Consider the following 15662-nt stretch of genomic DNA (forward strand, 5'->3'; position numbering starts at 1 on the left):
TTCTGTGTATATTGCTACTATGTAACTGTTGTGTAGCCTTTGACGTTCTGTGTACATTGCTACTATGTAATTGTTGTGTAGTCTTTGACGTTCTGTTATGATCCATTAGCATAATCTATAACTGAATCCTTTTCACTTGCTTGTTTTAAGACAAGGTTAATATGTAAAGTTCGTTATAGGTCATTGACCTATACGTTCAGTGATACGCACGGTTAATAACATCACTATTCTGTTTCATCAAGGACATCGTGATCACTGATCATGACCATGGTCCAGAGATCACAGTGCCCAACTGACACACAAAATAGCTCCTTAAAAGAAAGCACAATGGAAGGAAACGTCTAAACAATGCACTTGGAGGGCGTGAACAGCAGTGTATATCTATTTCAATAGTTGTCCTATCAACAAGACAAATATTTTGGTGTTATCGTCAGCACTGCACACCCCAGATGGTAATGGTGAAAGGATATGGACACAATGGAAGTCTGAAACAAGACGCCCATGATGTGGTTCGTCGCCTCATGACAAACAAACAGATTCGGTTTACTGCCTCTTGATATCGTCACAATACGTCTCTGTTCCAGCTTCACCTCCACCAACCACTCGGGTGATACAAACTTCTCATCTGAACGATCCCATTGACGAGCCTGGTGTCATCCCAAGCTAGAACAATGGGAAACTGCTCTCTAAGGTTGGTTGGTTGGTTTGTTGTTTAACGCCGCACTCAGCAATATTCCAGCTATATGACGGCGGGCTCTCTAAGGTCATTTGTCACAACAAAGATGTTTATCAAAATATAAGGGAAGAGAATTTATGGATGTCAATTTCTTTATTATGAGGAACGCAACGTTTCGGAGTATATACTTACTTTTTCATCATTCACTAAATGAAGGAGTAAGCATATACTCCGAAACGTTGTGTCCCTCCGAAACGTTGTGTTCCTCATAACAAAGAAGTTGACATCCATACATTCTCTTCCTTATGCGTATCACTTCTAAGATGCCTTTCAAAACGAGACTTTACATCCCGATAGAGTTCCATTTGCTCACGGTGTAATATCGCCACTCCGGTTATTCGATGGCGAATGTACAGTTTACTTCACGACAGCGGTCACCAAGCAAAAAAACAAAACAAATAAAAACATTTGGGCGTATTCGTGTTTATTTTATTAAATAACACGAAAACAGCGGACACTGACGCCAAAGAATCATTGAGTTCAAGGAAGTACACGTGTGTTTATAGGAACACCTTTATCCCCTGTATAATTGATCGTATCATCCCATTACGACCAACACAAGGTGAAACAATGCCTACATGTGTAGCATCAGTAGCCACAGGTGTATTCATTGCTGCAGAGCTGTACCAGACACTGCCTACCTTTGGCATCATGTATCGTCTATTATACATGAGATGTTGTGACAGTTGAATGGAAATCAAGCCGATTACCAATATTGTCTCGTGTTAGAACATGATTAACGGTTAATTATTAAAGATGTTGTTGCTTGGTTCGCCAAGACTGGTTCTTCTATCACCCATTGATGTTTCACGACCATGTGCATTTTCGTAAGTGTTTTCCGTGAAAATCAAGATTTCTATGCTGTTATTCATAATTTTGTTTTTTACAAACCCTCCTTTGAGAGGTTTTGAATGTTGTAGCTTTATCCGCCCAATCCGGTTCTCAAAAGACCTAAAGTTGCTTCAGAGCAAAGTCAATTTTGTTATTTCTATACGATTACTTCTTAATTATCATCAAATTTTTTTTTCAAACCCTCATTTGAGAGGTTTAAGGTGGGTTCTTTGAACGTGGTGGCTGTTTGGCCTGCTTTGCGTCTATGTTTACGAACACGTTGTGTTTCCGCACTCTCAGCGCTGATGCCAATAAATAAACGTGCGTGACAGGTGGGGATAGAACTGCGTGTGAAGGACAATGTCATTAAACTTATATAATTGATGAAAACAAATAATACTGTATGAAAATTCTCTCCAGTCAGTGTGTGTAGTAAACCAGTTTTCGCAAAGTTGACGACCTGAAGTAGAGACTTGAGACTATCGTTGTATCGTATTAGTCGATATAGGTGATATTTAACGTAACTGTTCTAATTCAGCAGCATTTGTTTCTGCCATGAGTATATTAACTGATCAGGAAACCGGTTCATTTGATACTGGATGGAACCGGTAGAGATGTACTGAAGATAGATATTAATTATTATTAATACTGTTAATACCAACTGTCTGAATGCAATATGTTATTATCAATGAATTAATCTTACTTGCAGAGAAATGTAATAAAGTTTACACAGATATTGCTATATGGGTCAAGGTGATCAAGGAAGTGAACATGTCTTGGGACAAGGTGTTCTTATGATCAAGGAAGTACACTCGTCTTGGGGCCAGGTGGTCTTATGATCAGGGAAGTACACTCGTCTTGGGGCCAGGTGTTCTTATGATCAAGGAAGTGAACATGTCTTGGGGCAAGGTGTTCTTATGATGAAGGAAGTACACTCGTCTTGGTACAAGGTGTTCTCATGATCAAGGAAGTGAACATGTCTTGGGGCAAGGTGTTCTTATGATGAAGGAAGTACACTCGTCTTGGTACAAGGTGTTCTCATGATCAAGGAAGTGAACATGTCTTGGGGCAAGGTGTTCTTATGATGAAGGAAGTACACTCGTCTTGGGACAAGGTGTTCTTATGATGAAGGAAGTACACTCGTCTTGGGACAAGGTGTTCTTATGATCAAGGAAGTACAATCGCCTTGGGGCAAGGTGTTCTTATGATCAAGGAAGTACAATCGTCTTGGGGCTAGGTGTTCAGATTGCAAAGTAAATACATTCGTCTTTGGGCAAGGTTCTCTGTTGATAAACAAACCAAATTCGTCTTTGGGCATTGTGTTGTATTGATAAGTAGATGGTACACTCCTCAAAGTTTGAGTGTGTATGTGCGTGCGTGTGTGTGTGTATGCGCGTACGTGTGTGTGTGTGGGGTAATTCGTCCTCGGGTAAGCAGTTCTTGTGATATAAAGGTACATTCATGTCGAGGCACGGCAATCTTTTAAACAAGATAGTACACTTGACTTAGGACAAGGCGTTTCTTTTATCAAGATAGAACACTCGACTTGGGACAAGGCGTCCTTTTAAACAAGATAGTACACTCGACTTGGGGCAAGGTGTTCTTATGATAAAAAAGAAATCACTCGATTTGGGGCAATGTGTTAAGGTGATCAATATCGTATCAAGGTGTTTGATGGATGAAGGGTGTAAACTTGTCGTAGGGCACGGTATTCTGATGATCAAGGGAGTACATACATTTGTCTTCGTCTTAGGGGCACTGGTCTTGCAGAGGTGAAGAGAAGTGTGGTTTAAGGTCGCTTTCAAGAGCATTGCACACACACACACACACACACACACACACACACACACACACACACACACGCACGCACGCACGCACGCACGCACGCACGCACGCACGCACGCACGCACGCACGCACGCACGCACGCACGCACGCACACGTCTTGCGGGGTAACAACAAGTACCATATTTTAACGTCATTTACCATGACGCGTCAGGAGATCCAACCACCGACCTTCCGCTCTCCGGACAGACGCTCTACCACTCGCCTACGGAGGCGATATCGGCTTGCAGAATTAAATCTTTAAACATGTGCATGGTTCATTGGTTCAATATCAGATTAGGCCAACCTATGGTTCATGGCAGCCTGTTTTGTGGGCTCAATCAATCAGGTAAACGTCGTCCCCAGTATCAAATGACGCACCATGACCACAGTACGGTTGATCCTCCGACATCCCGAGTTCACCACATCAGATCGTCGGCAAACTGTACCCAGCATGAACATTTGAGGAGAACATTTTGTGCATCATTGCCCGGGGATTTGTACAGGATAGAAGAGAAGTAATGTTGTTTACAGTATCTACAGCTGTGAATGAGTTAATGTGAGTCTGGGTGCCACCAACATTGACGCACATAGTTATTAACTGGTTTTAAACAGTATTGATCATAAGTAGCTATTTGTTTATGCCAGCGGTCAACCTTCCAGCGCCGCTATAGAGGCATTAGCGTGGTGCAACGTGATTCACAATGGCTTTACTTGATATATTAGAAGATTATATAAAATCGAATATCAGCCAGCATGTATAATAGCACGGGTGCCTATTTTATTGTACCTCACTGGTGGGGGCCTTATCCGTTATACGGCCCGATACACGATATCTGGGGAACGGTCGATAACAGTTAATCAAAGGACCAGGGCCTCTCATAATGGAACAATTGCTTTCAGCATTACCGCGAGGACACACCATGAAGTACTAAAATATCACCATGTTATTTTATGCACAGTTCCTATGTAATTGCTGTACAAAATATAAGGTTGATTATTGAAAACAATATGTGAATTGCTAGACTCGCTCATAGATAAGGGGCCACGAGCGTGGGTTCGAATCCCGGTTCGTCCCGATTATGTTTCTAGGTTTTTCAGCACCATACCCGTGCTCGTGGGTTTCACCGAAGTGGTAAACGTCTGAGGCCTGCATCACTTCGGGCTTTCCTCCCACAGTAAGCTGACGAGCCGTCATATACTTGGAATACTGTTACAAGCGATGCTAAACCCAACTCACTCACTCACTCACTCACTCACTCACTCACTCACTCACTCACTCACGCTCATAGATAACATCTATGTCAGTTATGGGGATAAGAAATTTTGGCAAGTAGGCATCCCTACGGGCACCAATGGTGCTCCCCTCTGTAGGGGTATGTTTCCTCATGCATAATATAGACCCGCTACGACATTTCGGTCTGGTAATATCAAAACACGTGAATTTGGACAAGCAGTTTAACTCGGGCTGTATCGTCAGTCAGATACCGATCGTTGGTCACGCTGATCTACCCACCTGGGCCGGAGATGGGTGGGACCAATGGAGCCGCCCGGCTGGGGCGGGGATACCGGTTGGCAGTGCAGTATCCCCACTATTGTGTGGGGGCGGACGAGTCGCCTAGTGGTGAAAGCGTTCGCTCTTCGTGTTACATTCCCGACATGAATACATTTCTGCTGTCCCCCGTCGTGATATTGCTAAAATACTGCTAAAATCGCGGCGTAAAATCAAACTCACTCACTCACTATTCTGTGACACAGGGATGACTTCAACTTTCCAATGGTCAACCATCCCTTTGTATCGAGCAATATTCCTGCAGCACTATCTTTTGGTGTCTACATTTTACAACTTTTGAAGTACAATCGATCATGCTCTTTCTGCGAAGAGCGTCATGCAACTCTAGCTAAAACGTTGTTTTATCAGGGTTAAACAATTCAATGCCTTACTGACGCTTTCAAAATGTTTTATGATAGACATATGCAGGTCATTTCCCAATGTGACGTATTTGTGACCACATTCCCTATTTTGACTTTTTCCACTATTTTGTTTTAAATACATTTTTACAACCTCATTGTTTGAATGTATCTCTAACATCTCTGTCACATAAAAAGAATCAAAAAAGAAAAAACTGAAACGGCAAATTAATAAAAGCCCACATTGATTTATTGTAAACTTATACTGGTGACGTCAGGTGTCATTTACCATTCTTAATATAACGTTATCAGGCCCTTAGTTAAGGGGCGGGCGTTCACCTGTATAAATTTATAGACACTGGCTCACCTGGCCAGAATTTCTGTTTTTTGCAGCTTTAAGGCCAGACTTTGCACACATGAACAGGTAATGGCTGTTGAATGCCTAGCTAGTTTTAAAAATATAATAAAACATTACTATAGAAGTCAATTGGAAAACATTTGGTTGTGTGTAGCGTATAGGGGAACTTCAATTGTCCACATTCTGCATTTCGGGTGTTCTCAATCGTGATAATGCTGGAATAATACTCAGGGACGCTACCGTATGCGGTGTGCATATATTTAAGAAGAGTTGTTTTTGCTCATGTTTCGTGAGTGAGTGAGTTTGGTTTTACGCCGTTTTTACAAATATTCCAGCAATATCACGGCGGGGGACACCTGAAATGGTTTTTCCACATTGTACCCATGTGGGGAATCGAACCCGGGTCTACGGCTTTAACCACTAAGATACCCCATCGCCCTTCTTGGTACGCCTTGCCATAGCATGGTATGGTACAGCAGGGCTATGTGGAGTTTCTGTAACGAGGGGACATAAGTTGCCATACTAATCAACTCAACATGACCCCTAACCATTTTCCCGGACACCGTCCATCAAGTATTGGCTAGGTAGTTTAAGCCATTATAGTAAATTACCATAGGAGGGAGTGATACCCAGTACAATGCTCTGACAGGCCTACCAGGTTTTACCATCAAACTGTCTGCCTTTTGTCTTTAAATACGAAGCTGTTAAACGTAATAATTGGTTTAGAATGTAAAGTATATAAGCGTTGATAAATGTTCCCGCAACTCGGTATAGTTGGTAAACAAGTCCCAGAAAGCCTTAAAACTTGCCAGGATGAGCCTAAACGTTCAAACGCCTTTCTATTACTGTGGACAACATTTTGTGAAGACGTAAAGACACTTTTTTCACTAAATTGAACTCCATCATTGATGAAATTACTTTTCATCTCATTATACTTACCATTCTCTACATTGAAATAACGTTTCAAAGCAGGTCTGTTAACCGGATAATTAAATCTTATTCTGAATGTTGAACCGAGAATCTGAAGTTAATTCAACATGTTGACAAGTCAAGTTATCATCTCGAAACTTAACTTAGTTTCTCGTACTTTAAGTTTAGTAAGAGTTTCAAAATAAATGTTTAGTTTTAGTAGTCCTTGGCTGCATCCGTAGATGGAGTTTTTGCAACCTCAACGCGAAGCGAAATGTTCCCAGGCAGACTCTGTATGCAAATGACACATAGCTCATAGAAAATAATCTCAAGAGATGACTGAAGTTATCTAGAGACCTTATGCATATTGATGAATGATGTGCTTCACGTGCCATAGTCTCTAAACTACGACACGGTGCGTCATGCTTGATACAAGACGAACACTATGTTATGTCTTACAGTCAAACACACATACATATTTGACGTTATCAGTGAGGCGTGTGGACGGGCGTAACGCCTAACTGCCCTGCTTGGCAACGACATCAACAACACAAAAACACCGTTCTATTTTCAGTTGACTTGAATTAGAGAGAGAGAGAGTTTATTTAGTATTGAAGGCCTCGTGGCCAAGAGTACAATTTCGTTCATATAACATGAGTACGATAGTGGCATGTGGATGGATTACGTAATTTCTAAATATAAAAGTATATATCTATGAATACAAATATCTTGAATACAGATTAACACTTCTGCTTAAAGGTAAACTGGCAAATTTCTCTCTAGAAAAAAAGAAAACCCCTTAAAACAGTAACATTTTTTTTATGGACAATGATGCCAATATCGAGGAATTAAACTATCTCTGCTGTTCTCGTTATATGGGCAAACTAGTGCAAAGTGATATTCATCCTCGTATTCTAATAAATCACAATTATCACAAAATATTAATTCAGGTTGTATAAACTGTTTGCTGAAGTGCTGTTTTTGTACTTTTAAACCATGTGCTAAACATCGAAATTTCGCATGAGGTTATAAAGAGTTCAGTTTCCAATAGTGATTTAGGTGACACATAATGGTTTACGAACACAGATTTGTTAATCTTTTGACTCTAATTTTGTACAACGGTGTCAATACATCTTCTCTTGAATAATCCCATAAAACAACGTATATGCCCACAGTCTTGCGAAATGAAGATGGAGCACTCGTTAGATACAAATAAATACTTATTTTTGGGGTACTTTTGATGTTTCCTGTTTTTGACCCATTTGTTTATCAATGTTCGTCAGGTAAAACGTGGCTTATACACATAAACATGGGTAATAATATTTAAAGGGGCACTAATCTCTGACTTCTACCCGGGTGACACTGCCCGCTAGGCCCACCAGCTGTCGTAAGAGGCGACTAACGGTATCGGGTGGTCAGGCTTGGTTGATGTATGTCATCGTATCCCAACTGCGTAGATCGATGCTCATGATATCAATTTGTGGATTGCCTGGTCCAGACTCGATTATTTACAGACCCCCGTCATAAAGTTTGAATATTGCTGAGTGCGGCGTTAAACACCAACCAACCAACCAACCGTGGGTGGATTTGCTGGCTAACTCAACTGGAATGACACGAGACTTAGCCACCGTCTGTAAGGACAACGTAAATAAACTTAGAGGCAATATCTGTACGCTTTTCTGAACACTGATTGGTTACAAATGTTATATTTGGGGAAACACTTTCTCTGTAAAGTAAAGATTCGTGTACTAGTTTTGGTTGAGTCTCATCCGGGATTCGAACTCACAATCCCAGAGTGAGGCACCTCATCGCCAGCACACAAAGTCAGTCGGCCACCGAAAAAACCCTCATAGTCTAGATCACGTATTTTGTGTACCCCTCTGACAAGTGTAAATTGGCACGGCTCCCATGGAGAAAATGGTCAAATGTAACAAATGCTATATTAGGGATATCACAGTCTTAGTACAGTACAGATTCAAGTAAACTGAACTGCAAAAGAAACGTCACTATGGATAGATATATGAGAAACCTTATTTGCCCAAACACTGTAAACATACTTTGAGACATATTAAAAAGATGAAACTTCGCAAAACTGATCATCAAGGTTAAAATTAATGTGTTAAATGTTCTTAATGTTAAACACAACACTAGTCTCTGAGAAAATAACATCACAAGTCAGTATCTCGTGTGTCAGCCATGTGACTGCCGTGCAACGTCGATACATGGAATGGATGAGGCGGTTGATGAAGGGCACTTGAGCCAAAACTCTGAGGAACGCCTGACGCAGTTCAAATGAAGTTGTCGTCCTTGGTCGGACGTCACTCAGCCGTTTTCTAAAATCTCGTCCAATAGGGGCTCAATGGGATTTTAATCGAGACTGAGGGCCATTCTGCTAGAGGAAGTCTCTTGTTGCTCTCGCAGTGTTGGCACGGGCGATATCATGCTGAAACTTGTGGTTTGCGGTGGCATGCCATATGGGGTATGGCGTGTGGTCTCAAGACTTGATCAATGTACCGAGCTGCTGTGACACCATTGCCTCTCCCTGGGCCAATGTTCTGGAAGACCACAGGGCCGACCCTGCAAGACCAATTCCACCCCACACCATGATGCTCGGACCACCCCACGAGTCTCTGTCAACAACACAAGTATCCGAATAACGTTCCCCACGGCGTCGCCAGACTCTCCCACTACCATCAGCTGTTGAGATACAGTAACGGCTCTGAGAAGAGGACTCTTCTCCACTGCTGGTGGTGCCAATGCTGGTGCTGTGTTGCCCATTGAAGACTGTCCCGGCGATGACGTGGTGTCAGAATGGGTCCTCGATGTGGCCTGTGACAGTGGAGGTGTCCGCTCGTCAATCGTCGACGCACGGTGTCCACACTAATGTGTCGCTGGTGTGTCCCCATGGTCTGTCGAGCAGTTTCCGCAGCAGTAACCAAGCGATCTTGAAGATGCTGTTGCACAGTCTGACGATCCCTACGTCGGGTGGTGACCCTTGGTCTTCCACTACGTGGTCGGTCATCTGTAGTGTTGGTGGTCTGGTACCGTTGCTGGAGCCTGTATATGGTCCTTACGTGGACTTGAAATACATTGGCTACTTGCCGGGCGGTTTGTCCAGCTTGAAATCGTCCAAGGGCTTGGTGTCGCTGATTTCTTGTTAATCTTGGCTTGTGGTAGCAATGCAATAACGAATGAATGTTATCCGATCTGGGTGGATTTTTATAGGGCAAGAAATGGGGGAACGCATGTGCATTTCAATTGCACGGAACTCACGGGCATCGGGTTACCATGGCCGTTGCCGTGATGCGTTTGGTCGATCGGTTTTACTGACATCTGTTTTGTTTTTTTATCATCAAATTTCAGTTGTTCCGTCAAGGCCATGTACAACTTTAGAAACTTTGACAAAAACTACACAGATTATTTAAATAACAACTTTTCATGCAATGTTACTTGGGGTTATTTCCCGTTTCAGTATATTTTATTGAATTAAAAACAACATGCTTTGTTTAAAGATTAGCCGATAACACGTTGATTGGTTGATAGTTGTAATGTAACTCAATGGATATTTTTAAAGAACCGTGGACATCATGAAAATAGTTGTCACGTGTGGTATCTCCGCTGACCAATGAGACTTGACACGTACATGTATGTGACACACCTGAAACAAATTACGTGCTCAGTTGAGAAAATAACTTTGGTCATAATCCCCAGAAACGCTATATATATCTTAACATATTAGATTGTTACAAAGATACGTGACATCGGACAAGTTTCTTTGCACAGCTGCAGATATATGTGATATTGTTCCTGTATGTGGATATTGACAGAGCTTCCTCGAACAAGGGAACTGCCTCATAGTGTACATAGGAGTATTGTCGGTTGTAATTACAACATTTTGTTTTCATTCATTTGCTGCAGCATTGAACAGAATCCTTCTTGTTCCCCTACGTTATCGTTGGGTAGTTCTTCGACGCGAGACAGACGACACTAAGTCGTTGTTTGTTTGTGGGCGTGTATATGTTAGAGTCAGTGAGTAACATATGATTTACTTGGGCAGGTATTAAATGTCTAAATATTTCAGTCATTTTAAAAAATTGTCTGAAATCTGTCCATTTATTTAACAACTTCTTAGATATGCATTTAGAAATTGGAGTACTAAGTAAGGATAACATTTATGGTTGAACTTCTTTATTACAATAAAGAGCGACGTTTCGGTGTAGGTTCTAACACCGTTATCAAGCAAGTGATGTACAGGGTATGGTTGACAAGTATATATGCAGGTAGGAGGTAATGTTTATACAGTAGAGTAGATATCAGATGTAGTTGAAGCCTGTTATGTACACACAAGGGTAGTAAAGACAAGTATCGGCGAAGTCGGTAACATAAACAACAGGATTATGACTGAATGGGTTTTTTAATGTAATGGGGGTATGTAATAGCAAGTATTTACACAGTACAACTACTACCCTGAGCAGCTAGTACAAACGACGACACAGAACATCAAGAAATTTCAGAAATCCCCCCCGTCAAGAGTCAGCCTCCCCTTCTTTGGAACAGTTAGCCACAAAGTCCAGAGACTCTTAAAGAAAGAGGATAACATTGATGTAGTTTTCAGGAGAATTTACACCATTCAGAACACAATAAGAGTCACAAGGACACCACCATCTAGCCACAAGGAAACCACCATCTAGCCACAAGGAAACCACCATCTAGCCACAAGGAAACCACCATCCAGCCACAAGGAAACCACCATCTAGCCACAAGGAAACCACCATCTAGCCACAAGGAAACCACCATCTAGCCACAGGGAAACCACGTTCTAGCCACAACGAAACCTGCATCTAGCCACAACGAAACCACCATCTAGCCACAAGGAAACCACAATCTAGCCACAAGGAATCCACCATCTAGCCACAACGAAACCACCATCTAGCCACAACGAAACCACCATCTAGCCACAAGGAAACCACCATTTAGCCACAAGGAAACCACCATCTAGCCACAAGGAAACCACCATCTAGCCACAAGCTAAAACCACCAGGAGGAGTGTACCTCATTCCGTGCAATTGTAGACAAGCTTACATAGGAGAAGCATCTAGGCCCGTCAAAACCCGAACTAACCCGAACATCAAAGCTCAGTCTCCAAAGGTGACTCTAAATCAGCTCTATCAGACCATATCCGTGACAACTCAAGCCACAGCATTCAGTGGGATAAAGTCAGAGCCCTCACCACCAACCAAGACTCCAAGATCAGAAAACTCCAAAGATACATACATTTCCTTATTAATTCCAAAACAAAACTGTATCTTGTTGATCAATGTGACGGTACGCCCTATACTATCAATAAAGGGACAAAATCGCTTACGTTTGATGCAGCACAGTTCGCAAACTAGTCGAGATTTCTGGGATATCATCTGTATATCCACGGGGAGAAACAACAACAAAGGCAACAACCCGTTCCGGTGAATTGTCAGAGATCAGTGCCCCTTAAATGAAAGGTCAAGAAGTAACCATATAACGCCGTGTACATGGTGTAACAGATTTGACGCATCAGTGGCCAATACATTCCAGGTTTCTTTTACAGATGAACAGTTGTCATGCCTTTGCATGTGTTTGTGATGAGTGTCACCGGAAGGGCAGATAACCTGTCCTGAGTTGAGAGTGATTCATAAACACATGATTATGATATTGTCATTAGAACTTTTGCTTTCAGCAGACATTTTTAAGATTATAGAAATGGATTCGAAGCTTATATTTACAAACAACATTTCATGTTTTTATAGGGGCGGTCGGGTAGCCTAGTGGTTAAAGCGTTCGCTCGTCACGCCGAAGACCCGGGTTCGATTCCCGACATGGGTACAATGTGTGAAGCCCATTTCTGGTGTCCCCCGCCGTGTTATTGCTGGAATAGTGCTAAAAGCGGCGTAAAACCATACTCACTCACTCACTCACTCACTCATGTTTTTATACTTTTCCAACTCGCCCATCTGATGAAAGCTCCAAAAGTGGCACCGAAACATGGTTACAAACAAGAATACAAAATGTTGTGAACGTGAACGCCGGGAACGCGTCAGGTCTGTGAGATCTGTAATGAAACGGAAATAAACAGGTATTGCAAGTTGGTGGTAATTATAACGTTATAGCGATGCCTTGTTTGTGCACTGTTGCTAACATGTGGAGTAAACATACAACAAAACAAGCACCACAGATGGTGATGCTGGCGCTGTGCCCACACTGCAGGCTCCATCAGTCCATACAGTACAGTAGTCTACGTAACAATCGACCCCACCTACATTGTATAATAATTTCAAAAGTAATAATGTCATTTGGGACAATGTAATATTCTGTTAAGTTTACAATTTGTTTTGCCAAGCCTGGAACAAAATTATATTTTATCAGTATATTCTGGATCAAATGAATTTAGAAATAACAAAATAAGCTTCTGCGCCTCCAACTCCAAACCCTACCCTACCCCCACCCCCACCCCAACCGCAGGCGTCCTTCCCCCTCAGGAATATCATATGGTCGGTTCCATAGCCAGCACCCATTCATCATTAGTAAATATCAATAAATAACAGCGCACTTCGTCGGGGATAATGTCTTTCCTTTATTTGTTCGTCTCAAACTAAGGAAAATTAGATGCAAGCAGTTACTTTATCAACGTTAGCTGCACAATTATCCACGTGAATCTAACAGGGTACACATCGATGCTGTTAGTATACAAACATGTATTTACATGGGCAGGTATATGGACGTGTTTGGTGGAGAATGCGTATCAAATGAAAGCGGTTATACCCTTTCTGTATTCATAAGAAAACTCCGGAAACAGACCCAACACATTGACGTTGGTTAGAAATAATGCCAACATGTTTTAGTTGGTTACTACATCTATGGCGTTGCTGAACAACAAGAACAAGCGTGCATGTGGAAATAGACTGTTTGAGGACGAAAAGACGCCTTCCTGGATTTTGTCAAGCAAACAGTCAGATGTGACTACAATATCGTAGACTGCGTGAATTGCCAAACATGCAAACTGATCCCATGCCACTTTAATAAAACCACTTGATGTTCTACTTGTGATTGATTACTTGGCCTGGTTCCTTTGTAATTTGCCTTATACTGAATATAACTACATTTTAATGAATCCAAAGATGTATTACATTTATTGAACACCAATTTATTATGTGATTTTTATGTGTAACTTCGCAAAATCAATTATGGAATGAAAATTTGCATATAAAATCAACAAATATTTGACAGCTATTGGTATGTAATAAATCAGATCTATTTTAAGATGCAAATTATTCGATATTTGGATATGATACACTATGGAATAAACAGCAACATGTTCTATGTTCCCTGGTGAGCGAGTGAGTATGGTTTTACGCCGCTTTTAGCAATGTTCAAGCAATATCACGACGGGAGACACCAGAAATGGGCTTCACACTGTGTACCCATGTAGGGAATCGAACCCGGGTGTACGGCGTGACGAGCGAACGCTTTAACTATGTTCCCTGGTTAGACAAACTTCATATCAGTTCTGGGACCGAGAGGAAGTGTGTGTGTGTGTGTGTGTGTGTGTGTGTGTGTGTGTGTGTGTGTGTGTGTGTGTGTGTGTGTGTGTGTGTGTGTGTGTGTGTGTGTGTGTGTCTTTAACATCGCATCGACCGATCTTTCTTTGATGGAAGAATTGAGCGGCACACAATGTATAAATCATTCCAATATGTCATTATGTATGGACCTGGTATAGTCCGCTGACACATACACGAGTGGACCTGGTATAGTCCGCTGACACATACACGAGTGGACCTGGTATAGTCCGCTGACACATACATGAGTGGACCTGGTATAGTCGGCTGACACATACACGAGTTGACCTGGTATAGTCGGCTGACACATACACGAGTGGACCTGGTATAGTCCGCTGACACATACACGAGTGGACCTGGTATAGTCCGCTGACACATACATGAGTGGACCTGGTATAGTCTGCTGACACATACACGAGTTGACCTGGTATAGTCGGCTGACACATACACGAGTGGACCTGGTATAGTCCGCTGACACATACACGAGTGGACCTAGTATAGTCTGCTGACACATACACGATTGGTCCTGGTATAGTCGGCTGACACATACACGAGTGGACCTGGTATAGTCCGCTGACACATACACGAGTGGACCTGGTATAGTCGGCTGACACACTCACGAGTGGACCTGGTATAGTCGGCTGACACATACACGAGTGGACCTGGTATAGTCGGCTGACACATACACGAGTGGACCTGGTATAGTCGGCTGACACATACACGAGTGGACCTGGTATAGTCGGCTGACACATACACGAGTGGACATGGTATAGTCCGCTGACACATACACGAGTTGACCTGGTATAGTCTGCAGAGTCCTTAACTTAGATAAAGTCGGCTAGCCTGAAAAGTGCGGCTAGCCTGAAATGCGGTATAACGTCGCGTCCAGGATTATTGCACTTATATAGCGACGTGCATGCACGTGTATGTGTGTGTGTGTGTGTTTGCTTGTACTAGTCCGGACTGATGCCGATTTATAGTGCTAGCACACTGAGATACCATGCCGCAGTTTAACATGAATACCACACTTAGACACAGTATACTGACTCCGAGCCGACCAGTCCTTGTTTTAGCCCCTTAATGCCGAGCGCCAGACAGGGTAACAACAAGTACCATCTTTTAACGTCTTTTGGTATGACGCGGCTGGGGATCGAACCCCGGACCTTCCGCTCTCCGGGCGGACGTTCTACCACTAGACCACCGAGGCGGTCGCCTGAAAACTGAAACAGAAGGCTTTCTGTTTGCTGCTCAGGACCAGTCACTTCCGAACGTCAATGTCAATGTGTGATTTTCCATCAAAATGTAAATATGAGTGTAGATTATGTAATAAATAGGCCCATTTCCAGCCTCAGACGTATCCAGGCCAACAAACCTGATCTTTTGATAAATCCAATGATATCATTTATACCATTCGCTGTCTCGGCTGCGTGTAGAGGGTGGAAGGGCCCTGAGCTGTTGATGAGCCTGACTATGCCAGGACTACCCAAACCCTTTTTCCTGCATGTT

General features: G+C 42.5%; 1 non-coding gene across 1 annotated transcript; it reads right to left on the reverse strand.

Moving 5' to 3' along the window:
* Positions 1-15291: 15291 nt before the first annotated feature.
* On the reverse strand, positions 15292-15370 carry Trnas-gga. The gene has a single exon. It is a non-coding gene; the product is annotated as a tRNA-Ser (tRNA).
* Positions 15371-15662: the final 292 nt, after the last annotated feature.

The sequence above is a fragment of the Haliotis rufescens genome, unplaced genomic scaffold (assembly GCF_023055435.1).
Source record: "Haliotis rufescens isolate VD_foot unplaced genomic scaffold, xgHalRufe1.0.p SCAF_31, whole genome shotgun sequence".
Lineage (NCBI taxonomy): Eukaryota > Metazoa > Mollusca > Gastropoda > Lepetellida > Haliotidae > Haliotis > Haliotis rufescens.